The sequence below is a fragment of the Pistacia vera genome, unplaced genomic scaffold (assembly GCF_008641045.1).
Source record: "Pistacia vera cultivar Batoury unplaced genomic scaffold, PisVer_v2 Contig689, whole genome shotgun sequence".
In the NCBI taxonomy this organism is placed as follows: domain Eukaryota; kingdom Viridiplantae; phylum Streptophyta; class Magnoliopsida; order Sapindales; family Anacardiaceae; genus Pistacia; species Pistacia vera.
In genome coordinates this window covers 205,986-222,182 of record NW_022196544.1, presented here as the reverse complement: position 1 = coordinate 222,182, position 16,197 = coordinate 205,986, and the positions used below count along the sequence as shown (strand labels likewise).

The 16,197-nt window shown below is 32.3% G+C and overlaps 1 protein-coding gene across 1 annotated transcript in view; it reads right to left on the bottom strand.

Annotated features, from left to right (window-relative positions):
- Window positions 1–16,197, bottom strand: part of LOC116113700 (glutamine synthetase nodule isozyme-like) — a 40,191-nt gene that overhangs the window by 10,633 nt on the left and 13,361 nt on the right.

Here is a 16,197-nt window from a genome sequence, read left to right as displayed (position 1 = left end):
AAAAGTGTTGACAACTTATTGGGCGATGAGATACGAAACGGTAGCAAAATTGTTTGTAGCGCACTAAAGGAAAGCGTAATAAATAGTTAACAATGGTTCGCCAAGCAGATTTTCAAAATATGTTGTGGTTCGACGTGGAATTTAATCTAATAAATAATGGATTGGAAATTTATTTTGATATGTTATAGGAACAGTATTTAGATTGATGTTTGTCGAACGTGTTTAATTATTTGAAATTCTCATAATCATTGGTGTTTAATATTTTTATTAAATATTGTTTACGTTTTACTCATCATTGTAATTTTGTAATCAATTTTTCTTTATAAGTTATTAAATATTTGGATCAATCATAGATAATTGAGTGAGTTTTAACTTCTATTTTCAAATTAAACTAAAAAACATTTAAATTTTTACATGTGCAAGAAATTACATAAGAAACTTACTAAAAATTAAATTCCATACAGACTATTTGGTAATCCACATTACATCTATGATATGTGATATTTTTTGGTGACGTTGATCTGTCTCAGTGTATATAATTTTGATTCTCTTTGTTGCAAGTCCCAAATATTCGTCTTTTAATGAGAATTGTGGCAGTTGGAGTTAGGGACTTGAATTCTTCCTTGCAATATTTCAGTTTGTAGAAATGATTAGGTAGTTTTACTAATTTCATTAGAATTTGTATACCTCTGTTGTCATGTACAGTAAGTAAAGCAACGGCAATGTGATATATTGCTTGCATGTTATATTTTTGGCAAACTGCAATCAGTAGTTGTAATCCCATATGTGTATCATGTTCGATGAAGAACAAATGCATTCCCAGTAGTAACAAAGCTTGTTTATTTTCTGCTTCTACAAGTGTCTTCAGAATTAAAAGTCTTGTTGTTGTTATTTTTGGCAGTTTGTGTTGTTGTTTCGAAATGTCCCTTCTTTGTAATATTTGTTTTATGTTCGCTTGTTTGTTCAGTGATTTGCACTTGTAAATTGTACGATAAATAGTGGTTTCGAAGCACAAGATTCATAATAATAATAATAAAAAAAAAATTCATAGTTGGGAATCACAATACCATTACCTTATGATTAAGCAATTAAGGTGTGCAAAATATGACTCAGTTAAATATGGATCCTAAAACGCATTTTGTTTGATGCAGATGGTTTGGCACAATCATTTGTATGGTTAACCATTATTGTTATAAGACCGCTGTGGAATAAACCACTATCCTATTGTTATCAGTTGTATGTTTAACCATTTTGTATAATATCATTTTCTGTATGACTAAGAAAATAATGAAATCAATAAATTAATGAAATACGATGGTTTTAGTAAAACTTACGTTAACCGTATTACTTGTAAAGCGGTGTCATCTTTGTCGGTTGCTTTTACAATGATTCGTTGTAGAATTTCTCATGGTAATTGTGGGTTGTTTCTTTGTTCTTTTGTAAGGAATCATGATGTTTTGATGCTGTTTTTGGGGTGCAAGTATATGGAAATTATGTTGTCGATATGGTATCTGTGGTTTATATAGTTCACGTGTGGGTAGCGAAGTTTTGTAAACTAATGATGGTTGTATTAATCATTTAATGTTAAGTATTACTTAAATTTAAATGTAAACGGTTCACATTCATCTAAATTTCTATATAGGTATATTAAGCATTTGAGACATTTGATTAGTACAATTTTTTTTTAAACCAATCGTGTTTCATCAAAATAAATGTCTGCTTTTATGAATTCCATAAATATTGTATAAATATCTACATAAACAGTATCATTTATTTGATCAACACTTTAACAAAAGCAGTATATTAAGAACGACATTAAATATCACAATACTAGATATCATCAAAATATCAATCACATCAATAAAAAGTAAGTACATTAACCCATAATTAAAACCAAATTCTAATATCCTAATTTTTGATAGTAATGTCACATTAAAAATAATGCATAATAGTACAATGCACCGATCAACAATAAATAAACATAGTGATCTAATAATAATGATATCTTATTGGCACAATTTTAAAGGAAACGGTAATAAATATTTTGTTAAATATTCAAGTCAGAGATGTTATGATGATGTGACAATATATTAATTAATATAAAATATTTATACGGTTCAGCATTGGTCTTGTTTAATTGTTTATGTTTTATTGAGTATCTTAGTTTGATAATTAAAATTTTGTTGATTCATACCAAAACACATTTTGATTTGTTTTGTTTAATTAGGAACACAAAAGAAACAGATGGAATACGAATAAAGATGTTATAATAAATAAACTTGGTTGCTTAAAAAGAATAAAATATAAGAATAAAATATAAGAATAAATTGGAAAATGCGGTAAAAATGTATATGCATGAAAATATGACATCGAATATCAAAGACATGTCTGCAAACAGAATATCAATTATACGATTAGACCATATAATATTCAAGTAGTCTTCTCAACTTGCATGAGTGATTTAATAACATCTGTCTACAATTGATATTAATAATTATAAAGGTATAATTATTAATTTTATCTTAACATCTGATCAATGACTTCTCTGAATTTGTGTTGGTATCGCTTTAATATTATGTACATTATTTATTTAAAATTATTTATTTGTTTTTTGAGAATACAAAAGGTGCTTTGGAAAAACGAATAAATGTCTAGTAATAAGTAAACACGTTGATTGAAAAAACGTTAATAAGTTTTTGGATAAGAGGATACGAAACAGTAGCAAACATAATAAATATTTTGTTAAGTATTCAAGTCAGAAACGTCATGATGATATTATAATATATTGGTTAGATAGTGAATAATGGTTCGGCAACAGCGCTCCAAATGAATGTTATCATTCAGTGTGAGATTTAATTTGGTTGGTAATAGAATGAAAGTTTTTTTTTGATGTGCAATAGGAATATTTATTTATAGATTTTGTTAATTTATATTATAATATATTTAGATTGATGTTTGTCAAACATGTGTAGACAATCCAATGAGTTTTTTAACTTTTATTTTCAAAATGAATTAAAGCATTTAAATTTTTTACATGTGTAATAAATCATTTAAGACTTACTAAAATTATATTTCATACATACTATCTGGTAATCTACGTTATATCTTAGACATGTGATATTTTCTAGCTACGTTGATCTGTCCCAATGTATATTTTTTGATTATCTTTATCACAAATCCGAATATTCCCCTTTTAATGAGAATTGTCTCAGTTGGAGTCATGGACATGAACACTTCCCTGCAATTTTTCAGTTTTGGAATTGATTATTTGTTTCACTAATTTCATTAGCATTTTTATACCTTATACTATCGTGCATAGTAATTAGAGCAATGATTGTTTGATACATTGCTTGCTGGCCATTTTGTTTGCAAGCTGCATGAGTAATTGTAATCCTCATTTTATCATGTCCCACGAAGAACAAATGTGTTCCAGCAGTAGTGAAGCATGCTTATTTTCGCTTCTACAAATCTTCAGAATCGAAAGCCCTGCCGTGTTTGGTTGGTAGTTTTGTCATTTGTTTGAAGATGTTTCTTCTATGTATACTTCCTTACGTTTGTTTGTTCGTTTAGAGATTTGCACCTATAAATTGTAAGGTAATAATTGGTTTTCAAACACAAGATCCACAATAATAAAAAAAGTTTTCCACCCCCCCCCCCCCCCCCCCCCCCCCCCAAAAAAAAGAAGTGTAAATAATGGTTTCAACAGTTGGTAATCATAATATCATTACCTGTATGATCAAGAAATTAACAATAAAAAAGTGTGAAAATATGGTTCAGTTAAATATCGTTTCTAACATGTATTTTGGTTTTATGTATTAGAAACTGTTAAGAACTAAAGACACAAGTGATTCGGCATAATCCGTTTCAATTGTTGGGAGTCGAAATACAGTTTTCTATATGATTAACAAATAATGAAATCAACAGATTACGAAATATGATGATATTAATAAAACTTATGTCACCCGTGCTTCTTGAAGAGTGGTGTTGTTATTTTGAGTTGCTTTTGCAATGATTCGTTGCACAATTTGTGATGTATGTAATATTTTGTGGTTGTGGTTTTCGTTCTTTTGTAAGGATCATGATTTTTTGATGGCCTTTTTTTTTTGGTGTATTATGAATTATAATGTTATTACGGTCTTAGTGTTTATATAATTTTGTGTGGATACTAGATGTGAACAGTTTTCTGTGTGTTTGGATTTGGTAGATAATATTTGTTAATTATTAATGAGAGTCATGTTGTTATTTGAATCTCGTTTTTAGTATTTTTGTAAATTAATGATGGTATTTTTTTTGTTGAACATTATTATTTGATTTTGTTATATATATCAATATCTGTGTTCCTTGTTGTTTCTACCGAAAAAATTGATTTTTCTGTTCAGCAAATATAAACTTTTTAGTTAATCATTTAATGTTAAGTATTAATTTATCTTAAATGTAAATAGTTTGCATTCATGTATATCTCTACGTAGGTATTAAGTATTTGATACATTCGATTTGTACGAATCTTTTTAAATTCATAAAATTAATGCATGAATGATATTTTATGCATTGTACATGGATTATGTGGATCTTATGCAGTGTGCTGATGCTCTGAAACTTCTATGATATAATTGGGCAATTGGTCAAAGAAAGAGGGTGTCTCCGCTGTAAGAAGATGGGAGGACCTAGATACTGACATATTGGTGAAATCTTCCTATCTTTTGATGTCTTCCGTTGACTTTAGGGATTGCTCACGTTTGTAATTCATTGCGTATAGCTTGCTATGATCCTCTGCTTTGGAAAACTATTGATTTGTCAATGTTGAGATCAAATTTCATCAAATCCCATTAGAGCCATATGTTTATGTGGATGAGTGTTCTGAAGACATTGAGCGGTTTGTTGAAGATTTCGTTGATTCTCAACCGGGGATACAAGAAACCTTGATTTTTCACTTCAATTTGTATGTAGGGGACGACAATTTCCTTATATTGCTAAAAGGTAATTTTTTTATGTTTCTGTTTAAAACCTTGCTGAAAGGTTTTTTTTAATTCTTGCTGTTTATTGACTGAGTCTTTGGCATTGCCTTTGGTACCAATTACATCATCTTTAATTTTTTTTTGGTACAATGAATTGGGAAGTAAGTCAATCGCTATCCTGTCTTGAAGAAAAATTATGCATCCTTTTGGCTTCTGTGTCTTGCTAGCACTGGAGACTGCAAGTCGATCGTCATCCTGTCTTCGTGTGGATACTGAGAGTTTCTCTTATCTTAGAGTGGGACCGATTCGTACGATTAAGGAGCCTCCAAACGCAAGTATGAAATCTGGAAATTTTATATTCAATATCTGTTCATAGTAATTACGTAATTGGGTATAAGGTTCTTGGGTTCAATGTGTGTTGGGGATTTTATTTTGTTTTTCCGCTACATAAACCCCATCATCGCTAACAGTGGTGCCGAGCCTTCCTTATACCTTTTACGTTATTATTCGACGTTTGGTTGAATTGATTTTGATATGTATTGATTATGTTATTGCATGATGTGTAAAACTGATTTTTGTGTGTTAAAATCTATTTGCTGCTTCACAGTTTGCTGCGACTGTTGCATGTTGTCGCACGGGGAGGAGTGCTGGCCACATGCTCCAGCATGTGGCCTTGGGCTGTACCGCCGCAAATGGCACAGCAGTAGCCTTGTGCTACTACACAAAGGCTACTGTCGCATGCAGCAGTGGCGATGTGAATGGCCGCTACTGTCCTCTGATTGGATGCTGTTTTGGGGCTGCCCCATGGTGGCCAAGTGCTCGGTTGGCACTTGGTTTTTCAACCAAGGCCTGATCTGGTGGTCGTTAAAACGTGCACCAAATCTGGATTTTTTTTTTTGGGCAGCCCACGTAAAGATGCAATGATGAATTTGGGCTGTGATCGCATTGTTGGTGATATTTTTAATCCTAATTTTCTAAAAAATGTGCTGCATGTTAGAAACATTCTAGAGGCCCAATTGAGTGAGGCTCGATAACAAGGACTAAAATGAAATTTTAAAACTTGTTGGACTTGAAACAACACACTGCCAAAATTCAGGTAACTTGTAATTTACCAACCTAATCAAAATAAATTTTGATGTTTATGCATGATTCTTGTTTTGGAATATGCATGGTGCTTGGTGCATAAGCCTACGAACCTAGTTAATTGTTTTGGGTTATGTAATTTAAAATGGTCTACGTGCCCTGCCTTTCTCTAAACCTCCAATGTAACTTCTCTCTTATCTCACTCCTCCCCTCGAATGTAACTTGAGGTTTTCTTTTCAATAATGTAAAATGTAATTTTATTTTTGAAAGTTGTGTATGTTCAGAAGAAGAAGCGATGGAAGGGAAGGAGCAAATTCTTGAAGAATCCATTTCCTTTTAAACCTAGGTTGACCTATCGATTCCTCTTGACTTGAGGAAATAGTTTTTAGTTAAGGCTAAGCACCAACACGTTTATTTTATGCTTAGTATGCATGCTAAGGGTGTATGTTATGACTATCCATGCTAAGAAAGATAAAATTGGTGAGAACTAAAATAAAACCCCTCAACTAAAGTATATAAGTCAAAATTGAAATGCCTTCCATCACCATGTCTTTAATCAAACTACTGTTCATTGACCTTGTTCATCAAAGCGAAAGGTACACTTCTACCAGTGGAGGTTAAGTTCATTGGAGTTTTCCTTAATGATGATGGTTAACTTAAATGATGTTTTTTTTGCTTGTTCGCTAAAGCAAATGTTGATAAACATGTCACAGGCATAGTAAGAGAAGTACACCTGTGTAGTATACGTGGCGGGCATGTATGTGTCCACTCTACTGATAATGAGAATCACACTAGAGGACAATAGCTTTGGTCATCGTATTGTGTGATTGGCTTGTTAGATTGTTTCACATTTGAGGTTCGTAGTGGGGACTATCAACTATGTGGATTAAGTTTGTTGCCTACCAATCACTTGGTCGCCAAAGCGAAGATTTGAAATGGCTAGATGGGATCTCAATCCACTAGGAAAGCCAACGGGCTTTCCCGAGTTAATAGTGATTGCTATAGGCTTGATGAAAATAGTGGGAGCGTTTTAATAAAGACCATATCACAATAATAATAACTTTTATTGCTTTACTTTTTTTATTGGAGATTCATTTAAAAATGAGCAATATCAACCTATGATTGATAATCGGAAAGAAATAGGCTGATGGATCTAATTTCTTGGACTGGTATCAAAACTTCAGATTGTCTAAAGTCCAAAAAGAATTATATATCCTTGACAGCCTCATTTGGCGAGCCTGATCTTGATGCCACTTAGGAAGTAAAGGAAACTTACCAAAGGTTCTTTGACGATGTTGGACTATTCAATGCCTTATGTTAGCATCGATGCACCTGACTGCAAAAGCAACATGAGAATATGGACGCTGCTGCCATAATTCTGCACCTTAGGATTTTTTGAAGGAAACGATTGACATGCGAGGTACAAGGTGTCGAGTGCGTTGTTTAAAAGTCTTATCGCGAGGGAGCCCAAGTTGGTCTTCATGTGCTCAAGATGATTGGGTACATAAGAGGCTTGAGACTTTAGGATTTAGGTTGGATGCAAAATTACAAATGGATTTAATTCTACAATCCTTACCCAAATGCAAAAAAACCAAATTTCAAACTAATACCTGTTGGAATATGGAGTGGATAATCTCTTGTGAGGGCATTTTTCATTATCCTAAGTCAGAAGCAGTTCCTTCCCACCCAGTCAACACATAGGTGAATTTCAATTCAATTTGCAAGCATCCAAACATTCATAGTTGGATATTCCTTCCTACCACGGTAACTAGCAGCATGTACAACTGGTACTTTAACACGAATATGCGTGCCACTATTGCCCTACACACTCCTATCATTATTTACCAATTAGGTAAAAGTACTAGTCTAAGTATTAGGTGTTATGTTTGCGTTGTATACCTTAAAGTATGGATAGAATCTACTATGGTTTTGTATTCAATGTGGCACTTGGAGTCCATTTGGTTGTAAGAGGTATTTATCCTCTAACTCTATGATTGCTTCCAACACTTTATGAAAGTGATGACTAACCATCTCACCGGAGCGATGGAAAGCAATGAACCATGCAATAGCCTAGTGTCTTGACCTATAATCCAAGGAATTTAGCAACTGTTCCTCAACTGTAGCTCGTTGAGTTGAATGAAGCCCCCCTTCGTTGCTAAAATTCGACAAAATTCTACAAATGTTGCGGGACCCATTCGAACAAATTCTACCACTTGGTCCAGCATAACGTTGCATTATTTCATCCCGAATTCGCTCACTTTGCAAGCGTATTGCATGATTAATTCTCTACCAAACGTGAAGTAGTTCGTGCTGTGGGTTGTTGTGCTAAAACACATCCAACTAGTAGTAGAAACATCATATGAAATGATGTATACAATGATGCGTACATGATCAATCATCATTATTTAAGTCATCATAGTCAGCTATCTAATAAATAAGAATGACACACACAAAAGAGTTATTATCAAATTAAAAACATTAAAGAACAAAAGTATAGCAATATAATGTCACATATGAAACAACTTTCTGCTGAAGTTGGCTAAATCTCATGGCCAGAGGCATCACACAGTTTTTAACCCATTGCAAAAACTTTACTATGACTTGTCTTGTTGTCAATTCTTTTCAAAGCTAATTTGCAATAAGTGTGAGGAATAAAAACTGGGTCAATCAGTTTTTTTTTCTATTTTTTTTTGGGTGCCCTAATTGGTGGTTGAAGCAAAGAAACATCAGTTCATGGTATTAATCTGCTAGCACCATATGGGCCTCACTTAGCTATCTGTAAGCTTGATTGACAAACCAACCCAAATCTTAATTTTAGATGCCTGCCCAGAAGTATATGAAGTAATATCACTCATATCTTATCTGTGGTCAACACAACCCTTCATACATGTAGACTAACAACATATACCTACATCTGAGTCTGGAATATCTATAACTATTATTTTATTTTTAATTTGCTGGGACTGAATCTAGGATATTAAAAAGATGGATCCACAAACAAACCTACATAAAAAATAAAAAACCCTAAAAATTTTTAGTTCAATTTTTATTGTGAAAACTTCAGATCTACTGTTTTTATGGGTGAACTACTCAGTTCAGTTCAATTTATGCTTCAGCAATTTGAACCATTCAAACCAAGCTGAATAGCTTTATTCAATTTTGGTCTGTTTATTTAAAAGAAAAGTATGTTTCAAGTGAAAAAAGAACCACCATAATCACAACATCATGTTGATCCCAAAGATATAATCTTGTAAAGGAGAAAAGATTATCAGAGTAAATGAATAAACCAACAATGTCCTAAATCTCTCATTAAAGGAGGTTACTAACAGATTCAGAGGATTAACACATTTCAAAAACTGCTTGAATCTCTGTATTTTTAGTCAAAGTATAGAGAGCTCCTAATTATCCTATATTTGACCTTATCGTCCATTATTACACTAGATGCCTGGTATATTATATAATACTTTGGGTAACATCTGAAGAAGGCTTTGTGGTATGCCTATATTTTCATATGGTCTTTTATCTTATTTGCTATTTTGGGCATGTGGCTGATTATTCAAACAGAGCCAGCCAATTTGATAGATGGGGCAAACTATGATTTTTTTTCTTACAGGAAAAAGAAAGTTGTTATTACGTTATTTTCACGCTTTCGGGTTGTTTGATTTAAGAATGAGAGATCAACGGTTTTGGGATTTCTGGAGGATGAGTGCTGCGAATCAATGCTCAATTAACACTTTCAAAGAAGATGTTTAATCTATGTGGCACCTCTTTTGAATCCTAATCTTTTGTGGGTCCTTAACAAGTAGACCTCGGTCCAAATCCTTAGCAGCAAACTGACAGAAGATCCATTCGAAAATTTTAAGGGCTGACCTACAACATTGAATAATGTTTCCCGTTTCCACTACCTTAAATGGAGTCCTACCAAGCAGTAATTCAACAAGAAAATACCAAACTTCTACCATCACAGCACTACCATGACCATCTCCTCTTATTATCAAGAAAGCTAGTGAAATAAAGAATCGACTCATAAACAGGCATCAAAATCCAATCATGACAATCACATTCAACAGAAGCAAATACGATGATCAATCATGCAAATACATTGACAAATCCATAAAAGACAAGACCCAATGGAAATTACTTATCTCGTGTAATATTCTTTGGTGACGTCTAATTTGCTGAAAGTGAGGAGAATCTAATACAAACCCAACGAGTTATGTGCGGCAAAGGGATTTGTGTGGCAGCAAATTAAAACCATTCGTGTGCAGCAAATTAAAACCATTCGTGTGCAGCAGCAGAGAATGTGTGCTAGAGAAGAGTGAAACAACAGCGCAGATTTGTAAGGGAGTAGAAAGGGTTTTTTGGGGATAATTAAAGTTTTAACCCAGTGAAAACACTCCGATTTAGGGTGTTTTTATAAACCCTCAAAAATACACTACACTGGTTTTGGGGGTTTTTTAAACCAGTCAAAACCAACTTATTAAAAATCTGGCAAGTAGGGTTTTTAAACACCTCAAACCAGTTTAATTAAAAACCCCCCAAAACCATGTGAAAAAAACTTCCAAGCAACCCTAACTCTATCGAGATTAACAAGTATGAAGAGCTTGGAAAATGACATATACGATCCCTCAATGTCATTATTTCCATCAACAATATACAACACTACTGCAAATACGTGGCAAGAAACTTTGTTTTGTATTATGTTACACTCTTCCTTAATTCATCACCCACCTTATTATGTATAATTTACACATTTATCCGTTTACCAATATATCATTATTATTGAAACCGACATGGTCGGCTTTCCAAACATTCCTCGTATAATTAAATAGCCATTCCTGTGTTTATACACTTATACAGCATCACAAAAATGGAGTTGTTCGTTGACTTGAATTTCTCTTCCCGCCATTGATAAATCTCTTCATCCCTCTCTGTTGCATCCCCCGCAGTGCTCCGTTGGATCAGCACCCCCTTTAAAATTTATAGTCCTGATTCTTTTGATTCTATTACTAGTTTTTTCCTCTTAACATCCATCAAACTTCATGTCATGACTGCCATGGGTCACCGTTCGATCTGGTATTTTTCTGCTCCTTTGAGTTTGACTTTGCTTGCTTCATCTCTTGTGTCACCACCACTCTCTGGGCTGTATATTCCTCATCATAATCACATCTCCCTTGCATGGGATATATGGATTTGTTGAAGTTCAATTTTAACTGGCTTGTTGCCACCCTGAGGTCAAATTTTCTTCCCATTGTGATCACTTGCACCCAACACAAGTGGACCTGTACAATTGTCCTGATTTGGAACCAACCTGAAGTTGTGATTGCCAATGATTGAGACATGCATGGCGTTGGAGTTTTGGTGGCTCTGGCCAGTTCCCCTATTTATTTTATGTGTAACAGTGAAAGATAAGGACTAGTCTTACTCTAAAATTATTGAAACCACCAAGTTTATATACTTATAATAGGTCTATATGGGATTTTGAGAATAGTAAAACATACACCCCTGAAAAATTCATTTTGCCCCTCCTAATAGCAAAAGGAGTTTCAAATTTCAAGGAGGTATTATATTTCTCAAAGTGATGGACTTCCTGGATATTTAGTCCAAGCAGCAAAGGGTCAATTGTGTTCTAGATGATTATTTATTATGCTTTCAATTGTGTAACATTTCCTGTGGTACTGTAAATAAGTTATAGCCTTGCCCTTAGTTTTGCGGGCAATAACTAATAAGTGTACATCTTTTTATACAACTTAAGATTTATTATTATATGATGAGGTATATATTTAGAAATTAACCATCTTCTATGACAAATTTCCTTTCCGTTCAAAAAGTATACCAAGTAATCTAGAGTTGCTCATATTTTATTTTCCTGTAGTTAATAACATCAGAACCAGGTTTTATTAATTTGATTAGTAATAGTCAAGGCTGTATAGTTTATAGAACCATCCAGGAAATTAGATGAATTGAGTTTTTAAGCGTTGCCAATTGCCATTCGGCAATGGTCCACTATAAATTGAGTTTTTTTTTTTGCTCAAGGGGCAACTGGAATAAATCCAAAAATTAAATATGAAACGAATGCGGCAATTTGGGTCCCAAATGTAGGAAAATTAAAGCGTCCCTAAACTAGAAATGATTCATGACACCCCTAAAATTTGAAACGTACAATTTTTTACGTGCAAAGCACAGTGATGCTGATCAGGTCACAAATTAGCCTATTAGTAAAAAAATACCCCTCTCCGCTGCCAAGGTACCAAAATCCCAACTCAGAGCTAACACTTCTACTTTCAACTTGCTCTTGTGATCTAATACCTAATTGCTAGTTGATTTTTTTTTTTTTTTTTTTTTTAACATAAAAAGTGAAAAACCTATGATAAGAAGCCGGCTCAGACATTGTCTATCATATTTTCTATAGTTGTTAATAATGAAAAAAAAAAACCTATAAAATATAAGAAACATTCCAAATTAGGATGATTGAGATTAGGAGAAGATTTTTATTGAATTAGTTGACATCGTTTTTCTTAAGGAAACTCATTTGCATTGTTTTCCTCATACTGAGGGAAAGTTTAGACTAGCGATTAATCAACAAGTTTATTTCATGTTCTTTGTGAATCGTTTAAATTAAATTTATCCACTTGATTAAAAAAGTATCAAAGCCCTTCAAAAGATATAAAAAATAAAAAAACCCTTGAAAGGGGCATTTATACCTTATAAAAAAAGCCAATGACTTTAATTCTATGCGATATCACATGAAAAAAAATTAAAAAAACCCTTAATAAAGCTAAGCCAATATCTAATTTCTATGGGCTCAATATGATCCAAGGACAGTTCTCAAAAGTACATGTAAATGATCGGATCGGCCCGGCCCACCTAAACTTTATGGGCCATATTACTGTTTGTTGTAGGTTGGCCCTTCATGAATACTAAATCATGCCGGGTCGACCCCAGCACGATTTTGAAACTCAGGTCGAGCTTTAAAAATGGCTGGTTCAAGCCCAAGCACAATGAGTAGCACGAAACTTGGCAAGATATGTTTATGGGCTTGGCACGAATTGGCTTTATGGGCTTGATAAAATGGACTTGTGGGCTTGTATTAAAGTTTTTAATTTTTTTTTATACAAGTATTTGTTCTCAATTACTAATTATTAACAATTTTTTATTAAAATTTTTAGAAGAAATAAAGATAATCTAAAATTAATTTTTGAAGGAATAATAAATATAGATATATAAAATTTAGTAATTTTTCATTCAATTTAAATAGATATACAAATAATTGGAGGAAGTTGCATCATTATACACTACAAGAAATTACTATCCACGACACGCAATATCATCGGAATACACTCTGTGCTGCGTCCAATGCACTTATACCAACTCCAAATCCAGCATAGGCGATTAGTTGCATTAGCTTCGTCGCCCCAGGTTAAACACCGATGTCGTATTTCATCATAGGTATAGGTAAGTGTACTGATACCAAAAATGTAGTATAAACGTACGAGGAAACCATTGGCTCTTCACTGCACCAATGCCAAAACTACGTAGCAGTTGATTTGTTTCTTTGCTACACCTACGCCAATTTTGTGTAGCAATGGGTTGGTTTGCCTCTGTGCTACACCCACGCAAAAGAGGTGTGAGTGATTAGCCTGCAATCGAACCGAACACGAACAAATAGGCCCGTTCAAAAATCATTCGATTATTCGTGTTCGAACTCGAACGAACACAAGATGTGTTTTCGTGTTCGTTCGATTAACCCGTAACTCGTTCGTGTTCGTTCGATTAACCTCGTAAATCCTGTTTGAATAACTCATTCGTGTTCGTTCGTAAATCATTCGTGTTCGTTGCGTACCGTTCGTGTTCATTCGACTAACTCGTAAATACTTTTCGAATAACTCGTTTCGAATACCTGTTCGAATAAAAAATATACACTAACTTTCCAATTCATGCTATAAAAAACAAATATGCACAACTTTATAATTATACCCATTTAATTCATATTTGAAAATACTAACCTCCTATATATTTATATTTTAAATAATCAATAAAACTCAGTAAATTAAAATAGTTAACCATCATAAATAATAAAACTTCAAATAAATTAAACAGAACAATAAATCGTTCAAATAAATTGTGGGTTTGGACTTTGGATTTTTAAAATTTGGGCTGGGAAAATGTGGGTTTTGACTTTGACTTTGGTATATATATTATATATATATATAATATATATATATATATATATATCTATATATTTATATGATAATTGTGTATGTACAAAATTATTATCATACATATATTAATCATAATTAAATATTTTATATGTTATGAATTATCAAAATTATAGGTTATCATTACATAAATTTCATAAATATTTTAAATGTTTACATAGATATTTTGTATCAACCCCCATAAATGCATAGTAAAATAAAAGTCTTTATATATATGAATCAATACATATGTTGATTAATTTGTTATATATGTAAGGTGTATATACAAAATTATTATCATACAATATTAATCAAGGTTAAAATATATATGAATACCAAATTATAGATATCATATATTATTATCATATTATAATTATCATAAATATTTTAAATGTTTACATATATATTTTGTATCAACACCCTAAATTATAGTGGAATAAAGTCTATTGTAATTATGATCAATACATATATGTGATTATTTGTTATATATATATAATATATATTATTTTATATCATTATTGTCTACGTATATATTTTGTATCAATACCTAAAATTCATATGTGGTATGAGAGTTTATTGTAATATTGATTAATACAAATGTGTGATTAATTTAGGTTAATTAAACTATTATATTATTAATTTGTTATGTTATACATCACTTGTTATACATATGTTATGTTTATATTTACTATACTATATTTATTATTATTAATTGAAATGCTATTTATAATATTTAATTATTGTTACAATTTGGAAAAATACGAAGCTATTATGTTATTGGATTTACTATATTATATATCACTTGATTATACAATCTATTATGTTATTAAATTTGTTATGCTATGTATCATAATAATTTATTACTTTTTAATTAAAACGCTATATACTTATATATTTAATTATTGATGACATTTGGAAAAAAAAAAAAATCCAAACATATTATATATATAAGAAAAACAAAAGTATTATAATATTTTATTATTGATTACCATTAAAAAAAATTCATCCAAACTAAATCAAACATAATATAAAAATGAAAAAAATAAATAAATTATAATAATGCATAACATGTTTTTCAAACATAAACGAACGAACAATCGAACGATTGTTCGCGAACGGAGGGATTAGTTGAACGTATAATGCTCGTGAACATAATTGAACGAACAACCCCTGTTCGAACTCGATCGAACATATTATCGAACGAATATCGAACTGTTCGCGAACATTATCGAACGAACAACGAGTTGTTCGCGAACTGTTCGGTTCGTTTGCAACCCTAGGTGTGACAATTGATTTGGATTCTAACCATAGCGAGTAAACCACTTTTCCCACCCAAATAATGGTTTAATGACACTACTTCACCCACAAACTTTTAATATGTCACTTTATTACCCATATTTATATTCCGTTTTTTATTCTAGCATCGTTGCGACACACCACCACCATTTTCTTCCCCGATCATCATTCACCAAAAGTTCTCAAACCCTACTCCTGCCGACCTCGCAAATTGCCAACAATTGAGTGATTAAGGTTTGTACAACCGACCATCTCAAATCAAATTTCGATCAATTTCAACCACCAAAATCCAACTTTTCACCACTAAAAGACTCATGGATCTCCCCTCTTTAAAAACTACAACAGCCTAGACCGAGTTTGTTCTCTGTTCATCGCTAATAAAATAATATTTTAAAAGTTTGTGAGTGAGAAAATGTAATTAAACCATTATTTGGATGGGAAAAAGTCGTTAACTCTTCTGCAAGCTGAAACAAGAAAGTTATGGCACAAGCAATTGATTTCCCAAATAAGGGAATTTTCCAATACTGTATATTTGTAGCTTTATCTCAACTCTTCTGCAGGCTGAAACAAGAAAGTTATGGCACAAGACTAGTTTTATTTCTGATAAAAATATAATTAATACATGTAAAATACTATGGCATATAATACATAATACTGAACTTTCA